Source organism: Sorex fumeus, unplaced genomic scaffold (genome assembly GCF_029834395.1).
Source record: "Sorex fumeus unplaced genomic scaffold, SorFum_2.1 ptg000006l, whole genome shotgun sequence".
NCBI classification, from domain to species: domain Eukaryota; kingdom Metazoa; phylum Chordata; class Mammalia; order Eulipotyphla; family Soricidae; genus Sorex; species Sorex fumeus.
Genome location: NW_026606063.1, coordinates 4,505,306 through 4,532,784, shown reverse-complemented (window position 1 = coordinate 4,532,784; position 27,479 = coordinate 4,505,306).

The following is a 27,479-nucleotide window of genomic DNA, read 5'->3' as shown; positions in this document are numbered from 1 at the left end:
CTACCAAGAACCCCAATGCCTACCAAGAACCCCAATGTCTACCAAGAACCCCAGTGTCTACCACGAGTCCCAATGCGTACCAAGAACCCCAATGTCTACCATGAGCCCCAGTGCCTACCAAGAACCCCAATGCCTACCAAGAACCTCAATGCCTACCAAGAACCCCAATGTCTACCAAGAACCCCAATGCCTACCACGAGTCCCAATGCATACCAAGAACCCCAATGCCTACCACGAGTCCCAATGCATACCAAGAACCCCAGTGTCTACCAAGAACCCCAATGCCTGCCACGAGTCCCAACGCGTACCAAGAACCCCAGTGTCTACCAAGAACCCCAATACCTACCAAGAACCCCCATGCCTACCAAGAACCCCAGTGTCTACCAAGAGCCCCAATGTCTTCCAAGAACCCCAGTGTCTACCAAGAGCCCCAATGTCTTCCAAGAGCCCCAGTGTCTACCAGGAGTGCAGTGGCTGACCACACTGGGACACCTCGGGAGTAACGAACGTACCACAGTGGTAGTGAGTATCCAACACATTGACTCCCTCCCCCCGCCTCCCCCCCCCCCCCCGTGCCCACTTCCCGTTCCCCTGAGGTGACCACAAAGGCCAACAGCAGGTGAGGTGAAGCTGTGCTTCGGGTGACGTGTGCTGGCGTGTTTGGACTGTAAAGAGAGCCAGGATGAACGTAACGACCCCAAGACGGGTCTGGGATCACTCGTGGGCAGCGGGCCAGGCCACAGGGGCAGCAAGGGCTTCTGGAAGTCGGCTGGGTCAGAGTTAATGCACTCGTGCTGGCCGGCCTGGGTTCCGTCCTTCCCGGAACATCATCTTGGCCCCGTGAGTCTGGCTGACTGCCCGCCCCCAGCGCCTCCACTTGCCGGCTCTTCCTCCTTGCCTCTTTCTCTCCGAGGAGACTGACCCCACTGTCCCTGTCAGCCCCGCGGGCTGCGGCCCTTCCTGGGCGGGGAGACTCGAATGTCCCAAACACACTCTCGCCTCCCTCATTGCTGGGTGCTGGGCTTGGGCGCTTCTTGGTGCTGGCTGCAGTTGGCGTCCACAGAGGGGTCAGCCCTCTCCGCCGCCCCTGGACCCCAGGCCCCTTCCCCCTGCCCCTCTGTCCTTAGAGGAGACTGTCCCACCCGCCCGTCCCGGGCCTCCTCCACGTCCACCCATACCACTGTGCCTGTCCTTTATGTCTTCCGTGGTCTTCCCACATCGCTATCCGGATGAATAGCGAGGCGCGGGCCGGACAGAACCTTGCCGGCCTTTGATCTTTCATAGGCGACTGTCCCCGTGATGGCAACCTGCCTCGCCCCATTCTCCCAGGGGGCGCGTGGGGTTGGCACAGTGACAGCCCAGAGCACCGCTCAGCGCTGCCTGGTCTGAGGGAGGATGTGGCTGGGATGGACCCCAAGGCCCTCCACTGCTCTGGCTTGGGAAGGGTGTGGCCGGGTGGAGGCAGATCTGCCCCCCACACACACACACCGACGGCTCCTAGGAGCCCTAGCGGGGAGAGCGGGTGGGTCCCCCATGCCGGCCCCCACCTTAGGTGCCTCGGACGGTCTAAAGAAGAAATTGCGCTCACAGCTCCATGGGGAGGAAGAAAAGCAAACCCAGTCTATGACCCAAACCGGGACACGTGAGGGTTTGAGGTTTCTCGGGAAGAATTCCAAGACTGCGTGTTTCTGGGTTGCATCTCCGGGCAGCCTGAGACCCGGGGACCTGCAGATCAAAGGCGTGATTCATCCCGGCTCCAGAGGCCGCCTGTCCTCGCCCGTTTCCCGCACCCAGGCGGCCCGCCCGCCTCTCCTTCCTTCCCTTCCTTCCACGGGAGTCGCAAATCAGCCCTGACGGCGGAGCTGGGTCTCTCAGGAATGTGGTCCGAGGTGGTTTCTGTGCAGAAAGGGAGCCGGGAAGGGGCTGAGCCCCCGCCAACGGGGAGTCTCTTATTACATCTACGTGGAGCAGAAGCGTGTCGGCGGTTCGGGGCCAGGCTTAGTCCCACAGAGAGGGACAGAGACAGAGACAGACAGAGAGAGACAAAGAGAGAGCACGCTGGCCACAGGAGCCATCCTTGAGCACAGAGCTGAGAGTATCCCCTGAGCACTGAGGGGTGAGTCCCCATCTCCAGCCCCTGTGACTATATCATGCTGTCTTCAGCCTGTTTGCTTTTTAAAAATGTGTTTTTAATTGAATCACAGTGAGATACCCAGTTACAAAGTTGTTCGTGTTTGGGTTCCAGTCATACGATGTTCCGGCACCCGTCCCTTCTCCAATGCACATTTCCCATCCCCTCTCTCTCTCTCTCTCTCTCTCTCTCTCTCTCGCCCTCCCTCCCTCCCACCCCCTCTTTCCTTTCTTCCTTTTGGACCTTACGGTTTGCAATAGAGGTACTGAAAGGTCATCGTGTATGTCCCTGTACCTCCTTTCAACACTCAGTTCTTGTCCAGAGCAATCATTTCCAACTCTGACTGTCCTTCTGGTCCCTTCTCTAGCACCACTGCCCTCCACCCCACACACACCTGTGGCAAGCTTGCAACCGTTCACCAACTGGCCCTGTTTTCCCTGGCCTTAAATATCAGTCTCATCCTAGTGATTTTATATCCCCCAAACGAATGCAGCGTTCGCTGTCTGTCCCTCTCCTTCTGGCTCATTTCGCTCAGGGTGATCCCCTCCATATCCATCCATTAATAAGCAAATTTCATGACTTTATTTTTCTAACAGTGTGGGCTGGAGAGATAGCACAGTGGGTAGGGTGTTTGCTTTACACGCGGCTGACCCAAGTTTGATACCTCCACTCCTCTGGGAGAGCCCGGCAAGCTACCGAGAGTATCTCGCCCACACGGCAAAGCCTGGCAAGCTCCCCATGACGTATTCGATATGCCAAACACAGTAACAACAAGTCTCAAAACGGAGACGTTACTGGGCCCGCTTGAGCAAATCGATGAACAACGGGAGGACAGTGACAGTGACAGTGTGTAGATGTACCAAAGTTTCTTTAACCCGAATGTTCTCAGACACTCGGGTACTTTCCAGATTCTGGCTATGGTGAAGAGTGCTGCAATGAAGCTAGAAGGGCAGGTGGTGTTTCTGCTGTGCGTTTTGGGCGCCCCGGCGTATATTCCCAGATGTGGTATTGCTGGGTCAGATGGGAGCTCAGTTTCTACTTTTTTGAGGAATGTCCATATTGTTTTCCCGAAAGGCTGGACCAGTCGGCATTCCCACCCGCAGTGAGTGAGCGTCCCTTTCTCCCCACTTCTGTGCCAGCACTGGTTGTTCTTGTTCTTTTTTGATGTGTGCCAGTCTCTGTGGTGTGAGGTATCCACTGTTGTTTTGATCTGCATCTCCCTGATGATTAGGGATGTAGAGCATTTTTTTCTGTGTCTTTTGGCCATTTGTATTTCTTTTTTTTTCTTTTGTTGCTTTTTGGGTCACACCCGGCGATGCACAGGGGTTCCTCCTGGCTCTTCACTCAGGAATTACTCCTGGTGGTGCTCAGGGGACCCTCTGGAATGCTGGGAATCGAACCCGGGTCGGCCGCGTGCAAGGCAAACACCCTACCCGCTGGGCTATCTCTTCAGCCCTACCATTTGTATTTCTTCTTTGAGGAAGTTTCTGTTCATTTCTTCTCCCCATTTTTGATGGGGTTGGATGTGTTTTCTTGTAAAGTTCATCTAGTGCCTTATTTATCTTGGACATCAGCCCCTTATCGGATGGGTATTGGGTAGATAATTTTTCCCAATCTTCCTGCTATCTCTGTATCTTGGTCACCATTTCTTTTGAGGTACAGAATCTTCTTAGTTTCATGTAGTCCCATTTGTTTATCTTTGCTTCCTCTTGTTTGGTCAGTGTTGTTTTATCTTCAACTATGCCTTTAGCTTCAATGTCATGGAGGGTCTGTCTATGTTTTCTTCCACGTAACTTATGGCCGGAGCCATAGCACAGTGGTAGGGCGTTTGCCTTGCACGCGGCTGACCCAGGTTTCAGTCCTCTGTCCCTCTCGGAGAGCCCGGCAAGCTACCGAGAGTATCCTGCCCGCACAGCAGAGCCTGGCAGGCTCCCCGTGGCGTATTCAATATGCCAAAAACAGTAACAACAAGTCTCACAAAGGAGACGTTACTGGTGCCCGTTCGAGTAAATCGATGAACGGGATGACAGTTCTACAGTGCTCCCTTAAGGATTCAGGTCTGATGTTGGGGGTCTTTAATCCATTTTGTTCTGACTTTTGTGCCTGGTGCTAGACAGAGGTCTGAGTTCATTTTTTCACATGTAGTTGCCCATTTTCCCAACATCACCGTTGAAGAGGCGTTCCTCAACTCCACTTTGTGTGTCTTACTCCTTTATCAAAGACTGGGTGATCATAAATTTGAGGGTTGGTGTCAGGACTCAGTTTGACTCTCTTCACTGCTCCGCGCGTCTGTCTCTTTACTCCAATACCATGCTGTTTTCATTACCGCCGCTTTGGAGTACAGTCTGAATTGGGGAAGGTGATGCCTCCCTCTTCTTGTTCCCAAGGATTGCGTTGGCTAGTCTCTGGCTGCGGTTCCTAGTGTGTGTGTTTGGGGGCGGGGGTGGGCTCAGCATGGCTCTTGGGCCCTGTGCTCACATGTGGGGCACAGACGGGGGTCATCTGCAGCTCCCCCAATGCCCTAACCTCGCTGTTCCTCTCCAGACGTCTGTGTTTGTCTGTGGGTGCAACGCCCATGGGTGTGGTGTGCATGTGAGTGCGTGCACGTCTGTGCACGCCTGTGTGTGTGCACGCATGAATAGGTGGACACGTGCCCTGGAGCTTTGCATGGACCCGCATGTGTGTGTGCCTGTGGTGTATGTCACACACCTGTGTGCTCCATGTATGTTCTGGGGCTTCTTCTGACCCAGGGTGCCAGGGTCCTCCAGAAGCCGTCCCCAGGGCCCCTCTGCTCGTGCTCAGCTGCAGAGCAGACACTTGTGTTTTCGGGGGCCCATGGACCAGGGCCAACGGCAGCGGTCTCTGCCCATGCCCAGAGCGTCCCCATGCCTAGACTCTGCATTCCAGAACCTTCTTCACTGCAGGCCAGACCAACAGGAGGGTTAGGCAGCCTGTCACAAGCCTGCAAAGTGCAGGGGACAGACAGTGGGACCATGGGAAGGGAGGGCCAGCGTGGCCGGGGTCAGCGGTTTTGCAAGCCTGGGAAGTTTCTCTGCCGCTGAAAACAGAAGGAAAAAAATCACCAAGGAGGGGACCTGGGTTAGCGTGGAATCCCCCCAAAACAACTGAATCCTTGTCGAGGCGACTTAGTTCACACAGCGCTCCTGTTCAACCTTGGGGGTCCCAGGTCGCCCCCCGCACTGCCCTGAGGTGCGGCCGCCACCCCCCACCCCCCGCCGGGCTCTGCTGCTGTCTCAGGCCGTGTTTGCCTTGGCCTCCGCTTCCCTCCCCTCGTTTTTTTCTCATCCCACAGACGCCTCGTGAGATCATCCGGTGTTTGTCCTTCTGCCTCTGATTTATTTCGCTCACATCCTTCCCCGAAGCAGAAGATAAGATTCTATCATCTCCCTGGAGCTGAGCAGCCCTTCCCGGTGCCTGGAGACAGATTCTTCTCTTCTTTCTGGGTTTTGTTTTGATTGGGTTTGGGGACCGCAGCTGGCGGTGCTCAGGGCCGAGTCCTGGCTCTGCGCTGAGGAATCACTCCTGGTGGGGCCCTGGGGACCAGATGGGAGGTGGGGCTGGACCCCGGGCTGGCCCTGTGTCCTGTGACTCCAGCCCCTTGGTTTTTTCTTTTTTTTTTGTTTTTTCTTCGGGATTTTTGAGCCCCTGCCTTGGGGCTTGATGCACGAGTCGCTCCTGGAGGGCATGTGGTGCTGGGGAACAGACCCGCTGCCCCCAGAGACACACACCCTCTGTGCTCTCACCTCTCCCTGGGCGTTGGGGGTGGACCGGGATCTCGGCTCTCAGGAAGTGCTCTGCAGTGAGCACAGATGCAGGTAGATTCCACAGACAGCAGACTGGACGGAATGAGATGGGATGGGATGGGATGGGATGGGATGGGATGGGATGGGATGGGATGAGGGCCCAGAAGCCCTCAACGAGCAAGCAAAGGCCATGCCACCAAAAGCTTAGCTCACAACACACAACAAATCCCACCAGGACCATAGCACCGCCGTTGTGAGAGGTCACTGTTGTCACGACTTGACTTTCATTGATCGTTTCTGACCCTGCCATTTGCTGTTTGACTGTGACAAGCAACGTGGAGTATGTTTGTTTGCGCGTGCTTGGGGGGGGCAGGCTTGGAGGGTCCCTGGGAAACTGGGGACACAGTGGAAGGCAGATCTCTCTGGTGGCGGGGTCGGGCTGGGACACTGAGCGCCACAGCTTATTGTGAGCCGCTTTGTAAAATCTCTGTGCTTTAAAACACACACACACACACACACACACACACACACACACACACACACACACACATGAGCAAGCCTGTGTTCTCAGGGAAGATCCCAGGGAGTAGGATGACTGTTCCCGATGGTGGTTCTAGGTTTAATTTTTTTCTGGGGTTGGGGACACGCCCAGCGGTGCTCAAAGCTCACTCCTGGTTCTGCACCCAGCAGGGTTTGGGGGGCCATATGGGCGGGCGGGGAGGTTCCGGGCATCGAACCCAGGCCAGCCGCATACCAGAAAAAAACCCAGTTCTTTTTTTTTTTTGGCTTTTTTTTGGGTCACACCTGGCGATGCACAGGGGTTACTCCTGGCTCTGCATTCAGGAATTACCCCTGGTGGTGCTCAGGGGACCCTATGGGATGCTGGGAATCGAACCCGGGTCGGCCGCGTGCAAGGCAAACGCCCTCTCTGCTGTGCTGTCGCTCCAGCCCAAACACCCAGTTCTGTGTTTGATTTCTGGAGACGTCTTCACGCTGCCTCTCTGGCTGGGCCAGCGACCAGGCCCACCTGTCCCACCCCGGGAGTCCTCCCCAGGCTCAGGCCTGGTGCTCCCCTGGCCTCTGAGCTGTCAGTGCTTCCGGAACACTCTGCCCCCCGCGTGTCCCACTTGCTTCAAGGGTCCGGCCCCGGCCCCTGAGGCCGGAGAGCTTCGAGCAGAGCCCAGACTTAGCTCCGTTACGGGCCAGGCGCTGTCCTCACTCCTCACAGCCGCCTCCTCAGGCCTCCGTGGCCTGCCGGGGGCCCTTCGCACCGAACACCACCACCCCCCCCCCCACTCACCACCCGTTCCTGATTCCTTCTGCAAGTGGGCTAACTCCCAGGGCGTGGGTGTGAGGCCCTCCTCCTTCCCGAAGGGACGGGGTGTGTTGGGGGGGGTGGCAGAGGAGGAGGGAGAAACTGTTGTGGGGAGGCTGGGCTGCACCCCAGGACCCCCGAGGTTCAGGGACCCCCGTGTCGGCCCCTTCTCTGAGCCCCAGTGTTTGCAGGACTGTTGCCCCATGCGCCCGCCCCTCCCCGGGGGAGAGACTGCCAGTGGCCGAGCCCTGAGCGTGTGGATGAGCGACCCTGTCCACTCCACACACACCCACTGCTCCTGGGACCCCTCGGTGGCTGCCACGAGAGTGGCTTCCCGGAGGTCTCTGGTCAAAGCAGGGGCCCCTTGCCAAGAGGTGAACGGTCACCCTGACAGACCAGCGGGTTAAGGCGGGAAGTGGAACAAGCCCACGTCTGAGCTGTCGGTGTCGGAGCCAGCGGGGGTGCCGGAAGGCAACGCTGTTCAGGTCCCCCAGTCCCGGGAGAGGGGAGAGCGGCCCCCGCACAGGAGAGTGGGTGGGTTTCCCAGTGCCCACGGAGGTGTGGCGGCGAGTCTGCCCGGTCCGGCTGCCGACCCCCGCACCACGTTTATCCAGCCCACCCCGCAGCCTCGCTGGGGGAATCCCTGAGCACAGAGCCAGGAGTCAGCCGTGAGCACTGCCAGGTGTGGCCCCCAAACCAAAACTGAGGGAAAAAAAATAGTGTTCGCTTCAGTTCAAACTGGACCAGACCAAAGTGACCCTGAGGGAGCAAAGCAGGACCCGGGGGATGTGGGGGTCAGGCGCTCGCCTTGCGGGGGGCCGACCCTGGTTTCGTTCTGCCACCTCATCTCACTCGGAAGAGGCCCTGAGACCACTGGGTGTGGCCCCCCCAAGCCATTAGAATGAGTACGTGGGGGCAGGGAGCCAGCTCAAAGGGCTGGGGGCACAGCCTGCTCGCTTGAGACCCCCAGCTGCCTCCTGGGCACCACGAATCCCACACCACGCCCCCCCCAGCCCCGATGGCCTTGAGGCGTCCCACCCAAAAGAAGTGAAAAGTAGGTGTTTCCTGGCCACTGGCTGTGCAGGCCGTGACCCAGGCCCACTGTGTGGACAGCGCCTTAGATCTGAGGAGGGGGGGTGGGACTGGCCGGTCCCGCCCCCCGGGTTGGTGTTTCCCCCCAGCTCCCAGTCTCGGGGAGCCCAGAGCCCCGGGGACGGGAAGACGCGGCTTCCCACCAGCCGCTCGCCTCCCGGAGGGCAGCGGCGATGACACGCCTGGACCCAGCGTCCCCCTCTCCTGGGCTCGCCTGCGGCCCACCCGCTGCCGCGTCCTCCCAGCCGAGAACCGCGGGGATCCGGCCGCAGAGACCGAGGTTCAGGCGCTGGCGGGCGTGAGGGCGCGGGGTGCAGGGGCGCCTCGTGGGCACCGTGCCCGCTCCTGTCCCCTCAGGGCAGTGTCTGGACGCGGCTCTGTCCATGCCGACATGGTGGCGGCTGGAGCTCTGTGTCCCCCCCCCCAAGTTGCCGGCACCGGGGCTGATCTGATGTGACTATGTTTGTGTGTGTGCGTGTGCGTGTGCATGCATATGTGTACATGTGTGCAGGTGCATGTGTGTGTGTGTGCGTGCATATGTGTGTCTCTGTGTGTGTACGTGTGTGCATGTGTGTGTGCGTGCATATGTATGTGTGTCTGTGTATGTGCATATGTGCATGTGTGTGCGTGTGTGTGCATGTGTGTACATGTGTGTGCATGTTTGCATGTGTGTGCATGTGTCTGTGTGTGCACGCGTGTGCGTGTGTACATGGGTGTACATGTGTGTGCATATGTGTGTATGTGTGTGTCTGTGTGTCTGTGTGTGCGTGTGTCTGTGTCTGTGTGTCTGTGTGTGTTTGCGCGCGTGTGTGTGCGTGTGTGTACATGTGTGTGCATATGTGTGCATGTGTGCATGTGTGCGTGCATGTATGCATGCGTGAGTGCGCGCGTGCGCGCGCGCGTGTGTGTGTGTGTGTGTGTGTGTGTGTGTGTGTGTGGCGTGGGGTAATGGAAACCATGGAGACATGAACCGTCTCTGCCGTGGGGCCTCCCAGCTCTGCCCCTGCCCTGGTCTCGGGGAATGGTGGAGGCTGCCGGCCTCCTGCGTCCTTCCGCTTTCCTGCGCGCAGGGGATCGTCTCTCTCCGAGGCTGGGGGCAGCACGGCCTGGCCCGCGCTCGTCTTTGGCCGAGCTTCCCAGCGTGTCCTGTCGGTGGTCACCACGCCCAACACTTTGCCGTTAATTGGAAACAGCAGCGCGTGGTCCAGTTGCGGCTGTTTCTCTGGCTGCTAATTTGGCGGATGGCATGCCAGCGCGTTTTCCTTCGTGGAAACAATCTCTGGCTCGCCAGACAAAGGGCCTTCTGCTGGGAGCTGCGCCCCGGGGCCACAGACTCCTTAAAACCGACGCGGGCCACAGCTCTGGCCTGGCACCTTGAGGAAGAGCTTCGAAACCCATAATCAAAACCAGAGTGGAGTCAGCAACCGAGCAGCAGTGCGCGCGCGCGCGTGTGTGTGTGTGTGTGTGTGTGTGTGTGTGGTTCTTCCCAGAAGATTGAGATTGAGAACAAAAACCAAAACCAAAGCCAACGAGAGTTTTGTAGCAATGTTTTAAGAGCGCACTCAGCGTCTCAAGAACCTTCTTTGGGAAAACCAGGATAAGACAAGTACTTTCCACTCCGTTGCCTGCGTTTGTTTGGGCTTAGAGCTGCACGCAGTCATGCTCAGCCCTCCTCCACCCCCATGCAGTGCAGGGCCCTGAGTGAGGGCCGGCTCCCTGCCGCCCTATCTCCCCCACGCACTCCATTATTTCATGAAGACTTGGCGCAGTTTTGGAAAAACTGACCTTTGGGGTCACTCCATCTGGGGTGGTGGCCTCCTAAGTCTTCCCCAGGCCTCTTCCCAGATATTTCCAAGCACCCATGACAGCACGGCCCTGGGGCCGTTTCCCCAGGCCAGCAGCCGGCCCCTCCTACTGCCAAGAACAGCCCCAGGCTCACAGACGCTTCCTCTGCCCTCAGACTGGGAGCTCTGGCGGGGGAACCCCAAAACCAGGGAACCCCCAAGCAGCAGTCCCCGCAGGTCCCGGGGAACCCCCAGACGCGAGCTCCCAAGTAAAGGCACAAATCAAATGCAGCCCAGGTCATCGGTGTCCATGAATGGAACGTTCTGGAACCTTCCCCTCCCTCCCTCGCCTCTCCAGCTGGACCTGAAGGTGGGGGCTTCGTCCCTAGAGCACCCCACTGCCCAACCGACTCCCCCCCCTAAAAAAAAGGAGGAAATATCTATCTTTTCCATAAAGGCAAGTGTTTTCTGTTCGGGGGCCACATTCTGCGATGCTCAGTGATTACTCCTGGGTGAGTGCTCAGAAATTACTCTTGGTGGGCTCAGGATGAAACCCAGGCTGGCCACCAGCAAGGTGAGGGCCCTCCCCACTGTACCATCGCTCTGCCCTTGTTGTTACCCGGATTAAATAGCATCTTGCTCTTTGAGTCTCTCAAAAACACAGTTTTAAGATTTTTAAGAACCAAGTCGGGTGATTTGTGTGTCCACTGAGGAGTGGAACCTGCTGACCACCACCCGCGGGTGGTGGCAGCGTTAGCATGAAGGGGAGTGCGCGTGTCGCTGGCACAGGGGCCAGCCCTGCGTGGGTCCTGGGGAGGGAGAGGAGGAGGGTGAGGCCACCTCCAACCAGCGGTGAAAGTCACCGCCTGGGGGACAGCAGAGCTCCGTGGCAGGCTGGCCACACTGCCCAGGACCACCGAGCTAGAGGGTGTTGTGAGCAAACTGGGCTCAGGAAGGGGACTGGGGCTCAGGCCGGGGGCGTCACTTGAGGTGAGGAGCAACAGACTGTGAATGTCAGTCTTTTTCTTTTTCTTTTTCTTTTTCTTTTTCTTTTTCTTTTTTTCTTTGTGGGTCACACGCGGTGATGCTCAGGGGTTCCTCCTGGCTCTTCACTCAGGAATTACTCCTGGCGGTGCTCGGGGGGACCATATGGGGATGCTGGGAATCGAACCTGGCGTGGCCGCGTGCAAGGCCAATGCCCTCTCTGCTGTGCTATCGCTCCAGCCCTGTGAATGTTGGTCTTGCAGGTGAGGCCTGGAGGACCAGAGCCTGCGGCAGGCACGTGGCCAGAGGACCAGTGTGTTGACACTGTTGGCTGCGGGCGGGACAGGGGTCTTGGGGGTGAGAGCGTCTTCCAGGACCTTTGGTAACATCAAGAAATGGTCCATAGGAGCAGAGGTTGACCCACGGGAATCTGAGCCCATGATGACGGTATTTGGGGTTCCCAGGCCTGGCAGTGTGTGTGCCATCAGCCTCAGCACAGCCTGAATGGGGCAGTGGGGAGGGGGGCGGCCCAGGGGGCTGGGAGCATCCCCTAAACACATCCAGGAATAGCCCCCCATGTGGAGGACCTTCATCAAATAGCGATCTCTGTATTTTATTTTAATTTTAAAAGGTAATTTTTTTGGGGGGGGTTCACACCCAGCAGTGTTCAGGGATCACTCCTGGCAGACTTCAGGGACCCAGATGTGATGCCAGGGATGAAACTAGGGTCTGCTGCATCCAAGGCTGGTGCTCTAACCACTGTACCATCTCCCCGGCCCCTCAGATCTCTACATGTTCAATGAGATGACTGAGTGAATAAACTGTCTCCACTTGTGTTTCTTCTGAATGGGTCTCCGCATTTAGATGATTCGCTATCAGAGACCTTCTCCATTACATGCCATCTGGGGACAGAGTCTAAATTTAAGTAAGATAGAAATAGTAGCACCCTCAAAATGTCCTCTCCTGGGCTGAGAGCATCCAGGGTCCAGGGTTGGACAGTGGGAGCTGGTCTTCCCGAGCTGTCCCCGTCGCACCTCCCTTGTTCCAGCCTCTCAGTGACTCCTGCAGTGTGAAGCCGGCTTCGGACTGGGGCGTTGCAAGCCTGAGGCATCCAGGGACTTTCGTCCCCACACGACCGTGCTCCCTTCAATGTCGATTCTGTGTCAGCACTTCCTCCCAGGCCTGCACATCAGTGCACTCGGATCCAGCTGGGTTTTCTTTTTTCTTTTTCTTTTTAAGTGGAATCACCATGAGACACAGTTACAAGCTTTCCTGTTTGAGTTTCAGTCATTCAATGATCCAACACCCATCCCTTCATCAGTGCACATTCTCCACCACCAATGTCCCCAGTACCCCCCGCCCCTTTTAAACCCCCCTCCCTGCCTCCCTGGCAGACAATTTCCCCCATACGCTCTCTCTACTTTGGGGAATTATGGTTTGCAATACAGATACCGAGAAACCATCACGTTTGGTCCTTTGTCTACTTTCAGCACACAGCTCCCATCCCGGACGATTCCTCCAACCATCGTTGACTTTGCAATCCCTTCTCTGGGTTTTCAATACTGGCAGTTTTCTGAAACGTAACAGCTGAAAACAGACTGACACGTACACAGCGAGGGGCCGGAGGGATAGGAGAGTGGGCAGGGCACTTGCTCTGCACGCAGCCCACCAGGTTCGATCCCCGACACCCCATAGGGTCCCCGGAGCTCTGCTAGAAGTGATCCCTGAGCTCGAAGCCTGGAGTCAGCCCGGAACACTGCTGGGTGCGGGGCAGCTGGAATTGAGAGTCATAGATGGGCTGAGATTACTGGGCTGGAGCGATAGCACAGCGGGTAGGGCGTTCGCCTTACACGCGGCCAACATGGCCGACCCGAGTTCGATTCCTCCGCCCCTCTCGGAGAGCCCGGCAAGCTACCGAGAGTATTCGATATGCCAGACACAGTAACAACAAAGTCTCCAATGGAGACGTTACTGGGCCCGCTCGAGCAAATTGACGATCAATGGGAGGGCCTTTACCTTTACCTTATTTATTTTTAATTAAAAACATTTTTTTTCTCTGTGTGCTTGATTTTTTTTATTTATTTATTTATTAGTGAAACACCATGAGGTACAGTAGTAGACTTACAAACTTTCATGCTGGGGTTTCAGTTATACAATGATTGAGTACCCATCCCTCCACCAGTGCCCATTCTCTACCACCAGTGATCCCCATAGCCCTCCCACCCCCCACCCTATCCACCTCCCCCCCATCTCTGTGGCAGGGCATTCCCTTTTCCTCTCTCTTTCCTTTAGGGTGTTGTGGTTTGCAATAGAGGTATTGAGTTGTCATCGTGTTCAGTCTATAATCTACTTTCAGCATGCATCTTGCATCCCGAGCGAGTCCTCCCAACACCCTTTACTTGGTGCTCCCTTCTCTATCTGAGCTGCCTTTTCCCCCAGCATGTGCTGCCGGCTTCCAAGCCATGGAGCAGACAGACCTCCTGGTGCTTATCTCAACTATTCTTGGGTGTTCGACTCCCATTCTGTTACTTTATATTCCCCAGGTGAGTGCAGTCTTTCTATGTCTGTCCCTCTCTTTCTAGGCTGAGATTAATGTTAGCTAAGCAGTTCCTCAAACAGACTCATCTGTTCTAGGCCTTTGGTAGTGTGTGTGCGTGTGTGCGTGTATGTGTGTGTATGTGTGTGCAGGTGTGTGAGTGCGTGCGCACGTGTGCATGTGTGTGTATATGCATGTGGTGTGCATGTGTGTATGCGTGCATGAGTGTGGTGTGTGTGCGTGTGTGTGTGTGTGTGTGTGTGTGTGTGATATTTGAGAAGCTCTCCCCTTCTCTTTGCCTGACAGCCCAGCTCGTCTGGACGCCGATGGTTCTCTCAACGCAGCCCCATCACTCTATTTAAGTCTGTCTTGGCTCCGTCACGTAGCACAAGTTGTCTTTATCGGGATAGACGAATGCTACTGAAACGTGTCACCTCAAAATGTTTCTCTTAAATGATGAACTTGTACGGGGGTGATTTGGGCCACTCCCACTGGTGCCTAAGGCTGACTCCTGGCTCTGTGCTCATTCAGGGGTCACTTCTGGCGGGGCTCAGGGGTGCTGGAGATTGAACCATCTTGGCTATCGCAAGACAAGTGCCTTACCCACTGTGCTATCTCTCTGGGCCCTTTAATGATGAACTTTTGGGGCTAGGGTGATAGTACAGCGGGGAGGGCGTTTGCCTTGCGTGCAACTGACCTGGGTTCGATCCCTGGCATCCCATATGGCTCCCCAAGCACCACCAGGAGTAACTCCTGAGTGCAGAGCCAGGAGTAAGCCCTGAATATCACTGGGTGTGACCCAAAAAGACACACACACACACACACACACACACACACAAACCCAAACCAACCAAAAAGCAAAGCTGTCCTGGTCTCGTAAGGGCATAAGCAGGGCACAGAGATACCCAGTGACTACCTGACATGGGATGGATGCAGGTTCCTGGGCTCCAGCCTCGGCCATGGCCAGGGCTGAGTGGGCACCACTGCTTGGACATCACTGTCCCCAGGGGAAGGAGCCAAGGAGCAGCTTCCCACAAGTCTCTGGGACGTGGAAGCCAGCTGCCAAGGGACAAGGTCCTGCACCCTGCAAAACCCACTCTCCTGTTTGTTCGGTTTCCCCGGGGATAACCCGGCCAGTAGGTGTGGCCAGTATATCTTTCTGTCTTTGTTTTCTGCTCAGAGCAGTGAGGAAGTGTGGCGTGGATCAGGGCATGTGCGGTGACAGGATTTTGGTTGGGGGGGTCATACCCAGCGGTGGCGCAGAGCTGATCCTGCCTCTGAACTCCTGCCAGGCCCTGGCGGGGATCCAACCTGCGTCGGCTGTGTGCAGGGCAAGTGCCTTAACCACTGGATTGTCTCACCTGCCCAGCTCGAAACATCGATTCCAGAGGCCACTTCCTGCTCCAGACCCTAAACATGTTCTCTGTTTGTGCGGTGTGTGTGTGAGTTGTCTGAAAAAGCACAGGAACCACCAACTAGAAAAAAAAAAGGCTTTATTGGCCTGAAAATAGCTTCGTTGGGAAGAATGTCTAACAGCTCCAGCTGGCGAGTAGCTTCAAAGAGATGAGGCGGGGGTCTCGTTTAATGCCTAGCAGAGAGAGGCGGTGATGTAACGGCTCATGCATATTCTACTAGCTGCTCATGCATATTCTACTAGCTGCTCAGGGTGCTCATGCATATTCATGAGGGAGACCAGTGAGCCTGTATGATGTAGGAACATACATTGTTCTTACAGAAAACGATGGAGAAACATCATCGGGGTGTGGGTTTATTTTATTTTATTTTATTTTTTGGTTGTTGTTGTCATTTTGTATTTTTTTGGACCACACCTAGCCATGCTCAGGACTTACTCCTTACTCAAGAATCACTCCTGGTGGTACTCAGGGGACCATATGGGATGCCAGGGATCGTACCTGGGCCGGCTGCTTGCAGGGCAAGTGCCCTCCCCCGCTGGACTATCGCTCTGGCCTCAGGAGTGTAGTTTTCTATATATATATATATATATTTTTTTTTTTAATTTTTAAATTTATTTTATTTTTTCAAATATCCATCCCTCCACTAGTACCCATTTCCCACCACCACAGATCCCAGTATCCCTCCTACCCCTCCCCCCACCCCCCATCCCCCGCTGCCTCTGTGGCAGGGCATTCCCCTCTGTTCTCTCACTCCTTTTGAGTGTTGTGGTTTGCAAAAGAGTTAAGCCTGATTTTCAGGGAGAAATGTTGGATGATTTACTTTCCATTGATCACTTTGTATATATAAGGAGATGTTGTGCGGCCACTTATGTGGCCGTGCAGTTTGGAAAAAATGTCCGGGTTCCCGCGTGCCTGAGCTATGCTTGTAGAGACTCATGGTCACCGGGGTTCCATCTGGGGAAGGCGGGATGCGGCACCTACCCCATCTGGGACCTCCCGGTGATCTCGGCTCTGTTTGGGACCTGGCACATTCTCCGGGAGCTGTGGGGCCCTCCAGCTGGTTTTCTTCTTTGTTGCTATGTACTGTCGGTTTTATATTTTTTGTATTTGGCTTTGGGGGTCTCACCTATTGATGCTCAGGGGTGGTCTGCACTCAGGAACCACTCCTGGCAGTCGTGTGGAGTCTATGGGATGCGGCGATTGAACCCAGGTTGGCCCTGTGCAAGGCAAAGGCCCTCCCCGCTGTGCTTAGGCTCCTGCCCCCGGGTGTGTGGTGCCGAAGCCCACGGAGACTTGAGGCCGAGAAGGTCCCTGCCGTGCAGTCCCCTCCGGCCACTGCTGTCCCTCCATAGTGGGTCCACTCTGAAAGTTCTGCTTTGGCGTCAATGGAATTGGAACCAAGAGAAAGCAACGGGCAGCTTCTCTGAGACAAGCATCCTCCTTCCAGACTAGAAGCCTCAAGCCTGTCTGTTTTATGTTTTCCTAACCCCAGAGTGTCTGAAAATTTCAGGGGGAATGAAAGAATGCAGAAAACTTCGCCTGTTCCCTCTTTGGGTCCGAACCAGCCTCAGAAGACAGCACTTGTTTGGGGCCACACTCAACAGTGCTCAGGACTTACTTTTGGCTCTGCGATCAGGGGTCACTCCTGGCAGGGTTCAGGGGACCCCTTGTGGTGCCAGGAATTAAACCCATGTTGGCTGCATGCAAGGCAAGTGCCGTACCCGCCATACCATCTCTCTCCCCCGAGACAACACACTTGACCAGCTACTGTTAGATTATTTTTTGTTGTTTTTATTTTATTTTCTTTTTTTGGGGTCACACCCAGCGATGCTCAGGGGTTACTCCTGGTCTGCACTCAGGAATTGCTCCTGGCAGTGCTTGGGGGATCATATGGGATGCTGGGAATTGAAGCTGGGTCAGCCACGTGCAAGGCAAACGCCCTACTCGCTCTGCTATTGCTCAAGGCCCTCGTGTTAGATTATTTGTGGGTGCTTAACTCCTCCCACAGAAATACTGGCTGATGTGAGCCCTGATAATACCAAGGGCTCCCTCGACACTAGACTCATCAAGGACCAAGGTCTTCTAGGTCCTTGAAGACCTTGGCAGGATGCCTTATAATGGACCTTAGGAAGTAAGGCCTATGTTAGGGCCACTGAAGGTGACAGGAACCCAGACTTTCCTAAAAAAGGCTTTTGGTTCCCCTCCAAGCAGGCAGCAACACTCTAGTATTTGCAGATGTTGGGCAAATGACAACCAGAGATGCGGTCAGTTTAGCAGAAAAACAACATAGATGGAGGCACTCAGAGGAGAGTTGGTAATCCTGATCGTAGTATCGCTCCGACTCCTGGATGCAGTCAGCTGAGGATATCAGAAAACTTGAAATCAAACCTGATAAATGGACAGTCAGAGTGAATTAAAAAAAAAAAAAAGCTAAAAAGCTTAAAGAGCTTCACCTTTTTTATTTTTTTTGCTTTTTTGGGTCACACCCGGCAATGCGCAGGGGTTACTCCTGGCTCTGCACTCAGGAATTACCCCGGCGGTGCTCAGGGGACCATATGGAATGCTGGGAATCGAACCCGAGTCAGTCACATGCAAAGCAAACGCCCTACCCGCTGTGCTATTGCTCCAGTCCCGAGCTTCACATTTCTAATCGCCCTGTGATGATGCTGTGTGGTCCAGCACCGCATGCGAGCAGCTCAGACTGGCCAGGTGCTGCTGGTGCTGCCCAGAGAACACAACGGAGGAAAACATTCCTCCCTTGCAGTTCTGCTGAAGGCCAGCCCTCACGCTGACCATAGCCACACCCGCACATCCCAAGGGGTTGTCAGGCGGTCCTCAGTGATGACTGGAGAGTTCACTGAGGCCCTGAACACCAGCGTCTCGAGAAAGGTGTCTGGGATGAGGAGAGAGTATAATACCAAGGGCTCCCTCGACACTAGACTCAGATTCACATGCAGACGTCTCTTTCCCGACCACGCAAGTCAGGTTCTGGTTGGGATGTAGAGCTGAGGGTAAAGGGAGCCTGGGCGAGGCCTGGCAGGGCGGTGAAAGGTCGATTTGGTAGTTGGCTGTTGGGAAGTTGGGTGTGCGCACTGGTGTGGGGGGGGGGGGTGACGTCTTCCAAAAGGCTCTGGGGAATGAGTGGGCCTATGTCCAGCGATGCTGTGACTGGGAAGTGGCTAATTTGCAGGCCTCACTGTATCGTGGTCATCCCATTGATCGTCGAATTACTCGAGTAGGCGCCAGTAACGTCTCTATTCATCCCAGCCCTGATATTTTAACAGCCTCTTCTTACTCGTCTTTCCCAATGATTGGAGGCTCTTTCAGGGCCAGGGGAATGAGACCTATTGTCGTTACTGTATTTTGCATATTGAATACGCCACGGGGAGCTTGCCAGGCTCTGCCTGTGTGGGCGGGATACTCTCGGTAGCTTGCCAGGCTCTCCAAGAGGCATAAATGGGTAGGAAGTGTCTTATAATGTGTCCAGAAAGTGGCCTGGAGCGTGGTGGTGGTTGGGCAGTGGAGGTCGGCTGCCAGGGCAGGGTCCCGTGGGGTGGGGAGGGCTCTCATCCGCCCCACAGGTAATTTGCAGGTAGCAATGGGAAATTATTTTTGCATGCATGGAAATCATTTGGACTAAGATGATCTTGATCAAGCCCTTTAGAACTTCCTAGAAGGGTCAGAGAGAGAGAAAGAGCACAGCTGGTAAGCGCTTGTCTTGCCCACGGCCAATCTGGGCTCAGTCCCCAGCACCATGGACAGTCCCCCTAGCACTGCCTGGAGTGATCCCTGAGCACAGAGCCAGAAGTCGGCCCTGAGTACTGCCGGGTGTGGCCCCCAAACCAAAATAAATGAATTTTTTTTAAATGACTTCAGCAGGGCTGGAGCGATAGCACAGTGGGTAGGGCGTTTGCCTTGCACGAGCCAACGTGGCCAACCCGAGTTCGATTCCTCTGCTGCTCTCGGAGAGCCCGGCAAGCTACCAAGAGTATCTCACCTGCACGGCAAAGCTCCCCATGACGTATTCGATATGCCAAACACAGTAACAAGTCTCACAATGTTACTGGGCCCACTCGAGCAAATCGATGAACAACGGGAGGACAGTGACAGTGACAGCGACTTCAACAGCTGACTGTAAGAGACAAAAGGTAAGGTAAAGGTAAAGGCCCTCCCGTTGATCGCCGATTTGCTCGAGCGGGCCCAGTAACGTCTCCATTGGAGACTTTGTTGTTACTGTGTCTGGCATATCCAATACTCTCGGTAGCTTGCCGGGCTCTCCGAGAGGGGCGGAGGAATTGAACTCGGGTCGGCCGTGTTGGCCACTTGTAAGGCGAACGCCCTACCGCTGTGCTATCACTTCAATTTAAAAATTACAAAAAATAATTGGCAAGGCTAATAATTACAGCCAAGAAAATGGTGAAGAACGGAGGGGATATTACGCCACACCCAAATAGCTCCATCATTCCAACGACCAGTAGTGATTTGAGTATAAGTCCCAGGGTTCCCATTGATCAGCAGTCCCCGGAATGACAGTCTGTAGTGGGGTCGTTTTGTGTTAATGTTCTACAAGCTTGGTCCCATGGCTTGGGGATTTGTGTACCTTCAGCGCCATTTGCTTCTCATCCTTGCAGAGATTTTGTCAGCCTCAACTGGGCATCTGAAAAGGGTGTACCTTTTCATTGTAACTGATGATTCTGGGAATTTTTTTTAATTGAATCACCGTGAGATGCACTTACAAAGCTTTCATGATTGAGTTTCGGTCATACAATGTGATCAAACACCCATCCCTTCACCAGTGCACGTTTCCCACCACCAAAGTCCCCAGTATCCACCCCCCCCCCGCCAATCCAAACCCCTCCCCTGCCTGCCTATGTGGCAATTTCCACATTACTCTCTCTACTTTGATTACATTCAATATTTCGACACCAGTCCCACCATTATTATTTGGAATTTTCCCGCCACCACTCAAACCTGCCCAAAAGGCAATGCTAGACAGTTTATTTTGTTTTGCTTGTTATGAATAGCATGTGATGCTCCTGAAATTCTAAAATTTTAATAATTAGGGTCTGGAGAGATCTCTGCAGAGAGCTGCTCAGTTCCGACATTCTTTTGTGTGTCTCTAGGTCAGGGCCCATTAAGGGGCTTAACAAGCAGCTGGGAGCAGTTGGTGGGTGTCATCTCAGGGTCCCATGGGGTGGGGGGACAAGAGCTTGAATTTTCTTTCATTATTTTTTTGCGGGGAGGGTTTGTTTCCTGGGTTGCTTTTTTTTTTTTTTTTGAGGGACATGACCTGTGATGAGGGTTTTGTTGTTTTTTAGGAGGAAATTCTTTTTTTTTTTTTTTGCTTTTCGGGTCACACCTGGCGATGCTCAGGGGTTACTTCTGGCTTTGCACTCAGGAATCACTCCTGGCAGTGCTCAGGGGACCGTGTGGGATGCTGGGAATTGGACCCGGGTCGGCCGCGTGTGAGGCAAACACCCTCCCCGCTGTGCTATCACTCCAGCCCTAGGAGGCAGTTCTTAGGACTGAATTCTGGTTCTGTGCTCAGGGCTCACTCCTGGCAGGCTGGGGGGACCATACGGGATGCCGGGGATCAAATGTGGTTGGCCGCATGCAATGCAAACTCCCTCCCTGCTGTCCTGTTGCTCTGGCCCCAATCCTGGGATTTTCTGGCTCTGGCGGGCGCCAAGATGAGAGCAGGGTTGTCGGATGCCACCTCTCCTGACTGAATTCCTGCAGCGTAGGAACATCTCCTTCAGAAATGGCTGTGAAGAGTCTGGAGCAGGTTATCTTGGGCCATGAGGAGTCCTGACAATAGGCCGGGAAATGCTGCTCCTCGACCCAGGCTGGGACATCCCTTGGTCAAGACGCCTGCAATACCTGTATGAACTTGAGGAGGGTTAGAGGATATTTTCCTGTCAGGGCAAACCTGAAGGATAGCAAAATTATCTGAGCCTCAGTGAAAAAGCGTCCGAATCAGGAACAGTTACGGTCCCTGAGGGAAGTTGGGTGAGGTCAGCTGCCATCTGTACCCAAAGGTTCTTGTGGGAGGAAGAGGGGGCTTGGGGCAGGGATGAGGGGGTCCTCAAGGACTTCTTCGGTTCCCTGGGGGGCAAATAGGACAAGTTTGAAAGACTCGTTGGCCAACCAGGTACGATAAGGTAAAGGTAAAGGCCCTCCCGTTGATCGTCGATTTGCTCGAGCGGGCCCAGTAACGTCTCCATTGGAGACTTTGTTGTTACTGTGTCTGGCATATCGAATACTCTCGGTAGCTTGCCGGGATAGGCTCACCAAATTATTTTTTTTCAGTTTGTGATCACTATTCTATTCATATAATCACTATTATACTCAAGTTTCACACGTATATTACTCATATCAATCAGACTACGTTAAGTTAAAGCTCAAGTCTTTCCTTTAGTTTGTCAATTTCTTCCCTTCCCTTCCCTCCAATAACCACCAATTTGGTCTACAACCTAAAAGTTTATTTTATTTGTCTTTAACTTTTTAATTGAATCACTGTGAGATGGACCCTTAGGACGCTGTTCATGATTGGATCTCCGTCATACAGTGTTCCAACAACCATCCCTCCACCCTGACCCCGCCCAATCTCGGCCCGATCTCGTCTCACCAGATCATTTTTATCAGAACCCCAGCGTGAGGTCACGAGTGGGTCCTTGGCAGTCTGGAGTCAGGAGAGGACACTGGCTGGATCTTAACCCAAGTCCGGCACCGATCAAAGGGCAGCTTGTGTAATGTTTCCCCATTTCCTGGAACTCCCCTGAAATCATTATGGTAAACAATCGCTGCTGTCAAGGGCACAGATTTGAAAGGACCCTAATTAGTTATCTCAACAGAATACAATCAGCAAGGAAAACAGTCCTTCACAAAGTGGCTGGGGCTTTCTAAAGACTTTAGGAAGGTCCATATAATTTTAGAACAACTCATTAATTTTGCCTCTATGCTATGAAAGTTAAACTTTTCTCCTTGTGACAATGCTTCCCATTAGTACACCCAAATCGGCCTAATTCAAATGTATTTCTAGCAGAAAGCAGCTACCTTGAGATCTCTCTTAGCTTGTCCACATTTCCTCCCTTGAATATGTTAAGATTTTGTTTTCTGGTATGTTTTATCTCGCAGGTATTAAAGGGTTTAAAACATACAGATTATCATGGAATAAGCAAAGATTTTATTTTATTTTATTTTATTTTTTGCTTTTTGGGTCACACCTGGCAATGCACGGGGGTTACTCCTGGCTCTGCACTCAGAAATTACTCCTGGTGGTGCTCAGGGGACCATATGGGATGCTGGGAATCGAACCTGGGTTGGCCGCGTGCAAGGCAATTGCCCTCCCTGCTGTGCTATCACTCCAGCCCTGAATAAGCAAAGATTTTAAACTAAAAAATAAAACTTCACTTTCTTAAAACCAAAACCAGGTAAATACAAAGATCCCATGGTGAAACTTATAGGAAACATGTCAAAGTATTTTAATAATTCTATCTTCATTTGCTGGGCAGCCTAATTAGGCCATTAACAGTCTGAAAAAGTTGACCAGTGTTATAATACTTTTGTTTTTTTTTTACAGAAGAAAGTGAAAATCTGATTTTATTCAAGTATACTACAGGTATTAAAATGTGATTTTAGGGGCTAGAGCAATAGCACAGCGGGTAGGGTGTTTGCCTTGCGCTCGGCCAACCCGGGTTCGAGTCCCAGCATCCCATATGGTCTCCTGAGCACCGCCAGGAGTGATTCCTGAATGCAGAGCCAGGAGTAACCCCTGTGCATCGCCAGGTGTGACCCAAAAAGAAAAACACAAACAAACAAAAAAATAAAATGTGCTTTTAAGATCCTTGTAACAATTTATTAGAGCCGAAATGGCATTGTTTCATCTGGTTCATTTGTTTCTTTGGTCTCTTTATACCGCACGTGAGTAAAATCATTCATGTTTGCCTTTTTCTGACTTATTTCACAAAGTCCAATTCCTCTCGCTCCACAGTTGCTGTTCTCAGTGGTGGGTTTCATTCTTCTTCACAGCGGGCACTGCTCTGTCATGCGGGTGGAAGCGACTTCAGTCTCTCTGGGCAGTTCCCTCTGACTTGGCCAGTGTGAATAACGCTGCAGTGAACACGGGGTGTCTCTGTCTTTCTGAGTATGCGCGTTTGGGGCTGTGGGAGGTACCTGGTGGTACTCAGGGCTTACCCCTGCTCTGTGCTCAGGGATCACTCCTGGCAGGGCCCGGGGGACCCTGTGGAGTGCTGGGGATGAGACCAGGGCCAGTCATGTGTAAGGCCAGCGCCCACCCACTGCACTATCCCTCCGTCCCTCAAGTTCATGTTTTATGGGCTTTGGGACCCAGATGAGGAATACGTGGATCATACACATTTCCTATGTCACATCACTTGATCACTTGACTTCCCGTTAATCGACGATTTGCTCGAGCGGGCGCCAGTAACGTCTCCATGTGTCCCTGTCGCATGCCAGTGTAGCCCAATGGCGTCTGTTCGCTCTAGGAACATGAAGGGCCTCAAACCGATCGTTCATGATCTTGACGAAGAAGTCTGACCATCTGGTAGGTGGGCGGCCACGCGGTCTCTTGACATCCCGTGGAATCCAGTCGGTAACAGCTCTAGTCCAGAGGTCGTCTTTAAATCTCATTACGTGACCAGCCCATCTGATTTTCGACACCTTGGCAAATGAGACAGCGTCCCTGATCCTTGCTCGTCGACGGATGTCAGAACTCCGGATTCGTTCTCTCATTTGAGTGAACTGTGATATTCCAAGCATAGCTCTTTCTATTCTTCTTTGGGAGACCTGAATGGCGTTCTCATCTTGTTTGCGTAGGGCCCAGGTCTCTGAGGCGTATGTTAATGCAGGAAGAACAGTGGAATCAAAGAGATGTGCCCGGAGCCGGAGGTTCTTCGTCCTCTTAGCTATTTCTTCGACGTTCTTGAAGGCGTTCCAAGCCGCTCTCTTCCTCCTGCGCAGCTCGGGTGCCAGGTCATTTGTCATGTTGACCTCTCGACCTAGGGACACATAGCTGTTGCATTCGGAGATGGTCGTTCCGTTGAGAGCGGCCATCTAACCCTAACCCTACGTCACATGTCCTAGGGATTTGGGCCTGGTCTATAAGGATAGTAGCAGACCCCCGTCCCCCCCGCACACGTCGTCTCTCTTCTCCCTCTGTTCTCTCCAGCACGGCCCCTCCCCTTGAGGAAGATGGGGTGCAGAGAGATGACTTGTGACCCACGGAATGCACAGTATTAAGGAGTCGGGATTCTGAGAGGCTGTGTCCAGGGTCTTGGGAGTGAATCCACACCAAAATCCTGACAGTGACCGTGAACCACAAATGATTGAGGGGCTCTTTGGTTTTCTGTGGCTGTGGAGGACGCACACCTGGCCCAGGACAGAGGCCTGGGGTCCTGCTGGCCAGGTGGCCCCAGCAGGCAGCAGCAAGTGGAGACTGGGAAAGGCCCTGTGAGCTGTCAGCCTGGGCATCGCAGAGGAAGAGCCTGTCACCCTCCACGGCTCCCCAGCGCCCGCAGAGTGCAGCCTCGATCCTTCACAGCTGGCTTCCACATCCCAGAGCCTTGGGGGCAGCTGCTCCTTGTGTCCAAGCAGTGGTGCCCACTCAGCCCTGGACATGGCTGAGACCAGAGCCCAGCAGCCTGTATCTATCCTGCACCAGGGAGTCGCTGGCTGTCTCTGTGCCCCTCTTACGCCTTTACGAGACCAGGACATCTTTGCTTTTTTGGTTTGCTTGTTTGTTTTTCTTTTTGGGTCACGCTCAGTGATGCTCAGGGGTTCCTCCTGGCTCTGCACTCAGGAATCACTCCTGGTGGTGCCCAGGGGACCCTATGGGATGCTGGGATTGAACCTGGGTCTGCCTCGTGCAAGGCAAATGCCCTCCCCGCTGTACTAGACCTCCTGCCTGTGTGTCCTCTTTCTGGTTTGACCTTTTTTTTCCTCTCTCTTTTTTTTTTTTTTCTGGAGAGGGGCTATGCCTAGCGATACGTGCTCAGGGGTTCCTCCTGGCTCTGCACTCAGGAATCACTCCTGGTGGTGCTTGGGGGACCCTATGGGATGCCGGGGATCGAACCCGGGTCAGCCACGTGCAAGGCAAACGCCCTACCTGCAGTGCTATCTCTCCAGCCCCCCAAGGGCCTCTTTGAACATCAGGTAAATCAGGGCCCTGCGCTGACGGGCGATTCACACCGGGGACTGGATCAGGCCTGCGACCCGGAACCCTCCTGGCCTTGTGCGGCCTCCAGACGCCCGGGACCCACCTTCCGGGCCAGGTGACGTTTCCTCCTTTTCTCCAGCTTTCCTGGGTCAGGGCTCACAGGGACCGTCCTCTCGCTGTCTCTTCCCTTCCTCCCCGGCGTGTAGAAGGGTCCCGCCTGGTTGGCCAGGGATGCGCACACCCGGGGCCCCGCTCACACACATGCTCTCAGGCATTGCTGCTCCTGCTGCGGTGCTCACGCCTCTCCTTGGTGGTGAAACACACCCACGCGGGCTGGGGGGGCGGCTGGGAGGTGCCAGAGGAGAGGCTCCTGAGACACCTCCGGTTCCCGGAAGCATCGATGCGTCTCTCTGATGCTCGGGATTCGCTCCCCTCTTGCGAGGGCTTCTGGGTAGAGCTCAGGAGGCCTCAGGGCTCCTCCCAGTGACCCGCCGCTGTCTGGGTTGGCAGTTCAGGGTCCTCGGGGACCATGCCAGGCGGGGGGTCGGACCTCAGGGGCTGTGCCAAGCACGCTCCTAGCCCTGCACTGTCTCCGCCCCACCTCCTCCGTTTATCCATTTATGTTTTTGGGTTCGGGGGCCACACTCTAAAATGTAAGCTTCCTCAGGGGCTTCCTTCTGCCTCTGTGCTCAGGAGTCACTCCTGGGGGGTGCCTGGGGAATCGTGTGGGTGCTGAGGATTGGTGCAGAGCAGCCCCTGGGCTGACCCCTGCGCCATCTGTCCCATTCCTTGAACGTCCCTGGATTCAGGAAAATGCTAAAAGTGACCATAGCACTGTCTGAAGCACTGTCCTCCCGTTGTTCATCGATTTCCTCGAGCGGGCCCAGTAACGTCTCCATTGTGAGACTTGTTGTGACTGTAGTTACTGTAGTTGACGATCAAGAATCAGGGACGCTGTCTCATTTGCCAAGGTGTCGAAAATCAGATGGGCCGGTCACGTAATGAGATTTAAAGACGACCGCTGGACTAGAGCTGTTACCGACTGGATCCCACGGGATGTCAAAAGACCGCGTGGCCGCCCACCTACTGGATGGTCAGACTTCTTCGTCAAGATCATGAACGATTGGTTTGAGGCCCTTCATGTTCCCAGAGTGAACAGATGCCATTGGGCTACACTAGCACGCGACAGGGACAAATGGAGACGTTACTGGCGCCCGCTCGAGCAAATCGACGACTAACAGGAAGTTAAGTGATTAAGTGATTAAGTGATTAAGTTGTTACTGTGTTTGGCATATCGAATATGTCACGAGGAGCTTGCCAGGTTTTGCTGTGTGAGCGAGATACTCTTGGTAGTTTGCCGGGATCTCTGAGAAGGGCAGAGGAATTGAACCCGGCTCGGCCGGGACGGCCATGCGCAAGGCAAAATCCCTACCGCTGTGCTATCATTCCAGCCCTAAAAGTGACCTTAGGTCTCTTTTATCACAGCACCATCTATACTTTTTAAAATTTTTAAATTAAAACATTTGAGGGGGGGTTGGGTCATCCCTGCAGTGCTCAGGACTTACTCCTGGGTTTGCACTCAGGAATCACCCCTCCCAGACTTGGGGTGCCATGGGTCTAGCCCAGGTCGGCTGCGTGCAAGGCAGTCACCCTACCTGCCATACTCTGTCTCTCACCCCTCCATCTATGTACTTTTTTTTTTTTTTTGCTTTTTGGATCACACCCAGCAATGCACAGGGGTTACTCCTGGTTCTTCTCTCAGGAATTACTCCTGGTGGTGCTCGGGGACCATATGGGATGCTGGGAATCGAACCCGGGTCGGCCGCGTGCAAGGCAAACGCCCTCCCCGCTGTGCTATGCGTCAGCCCCTTCATCTATGTACTTTTAAAGAAGTGTTCTGCTGGGGTAAGTCTGCGGTTCTTCCTCCCGTCCGGGCACAGTGTAGCCACACGGACACGTAGCCGCCTTTTGTGAAAACTCCACGTTCTCTCAGGAGTGGGGGGTCTGGACCATTGCGCACAAAAGCCTCTCTGTTTCCCCATGGAAGAATGTCTACGGAGGGCAGAAGGCCAGTTGGCACACTGAGAACTTTTTAAACATTGTCTTACAATAAAACACTGAGACTTGAAACACAGTCAGTCCGCCCGGTTGTTTGAAAGAAGCGAAGATCTGGAAGGAGATCCGAAGCAGAAACGCTGGCCGAGAGCCATGTCCCGGCCAGCTGCTCCTCTGACCCTCTGTCCTCTCTCCCGGAGCGTCTCGCCTCCCTTCCCGAGGCAGC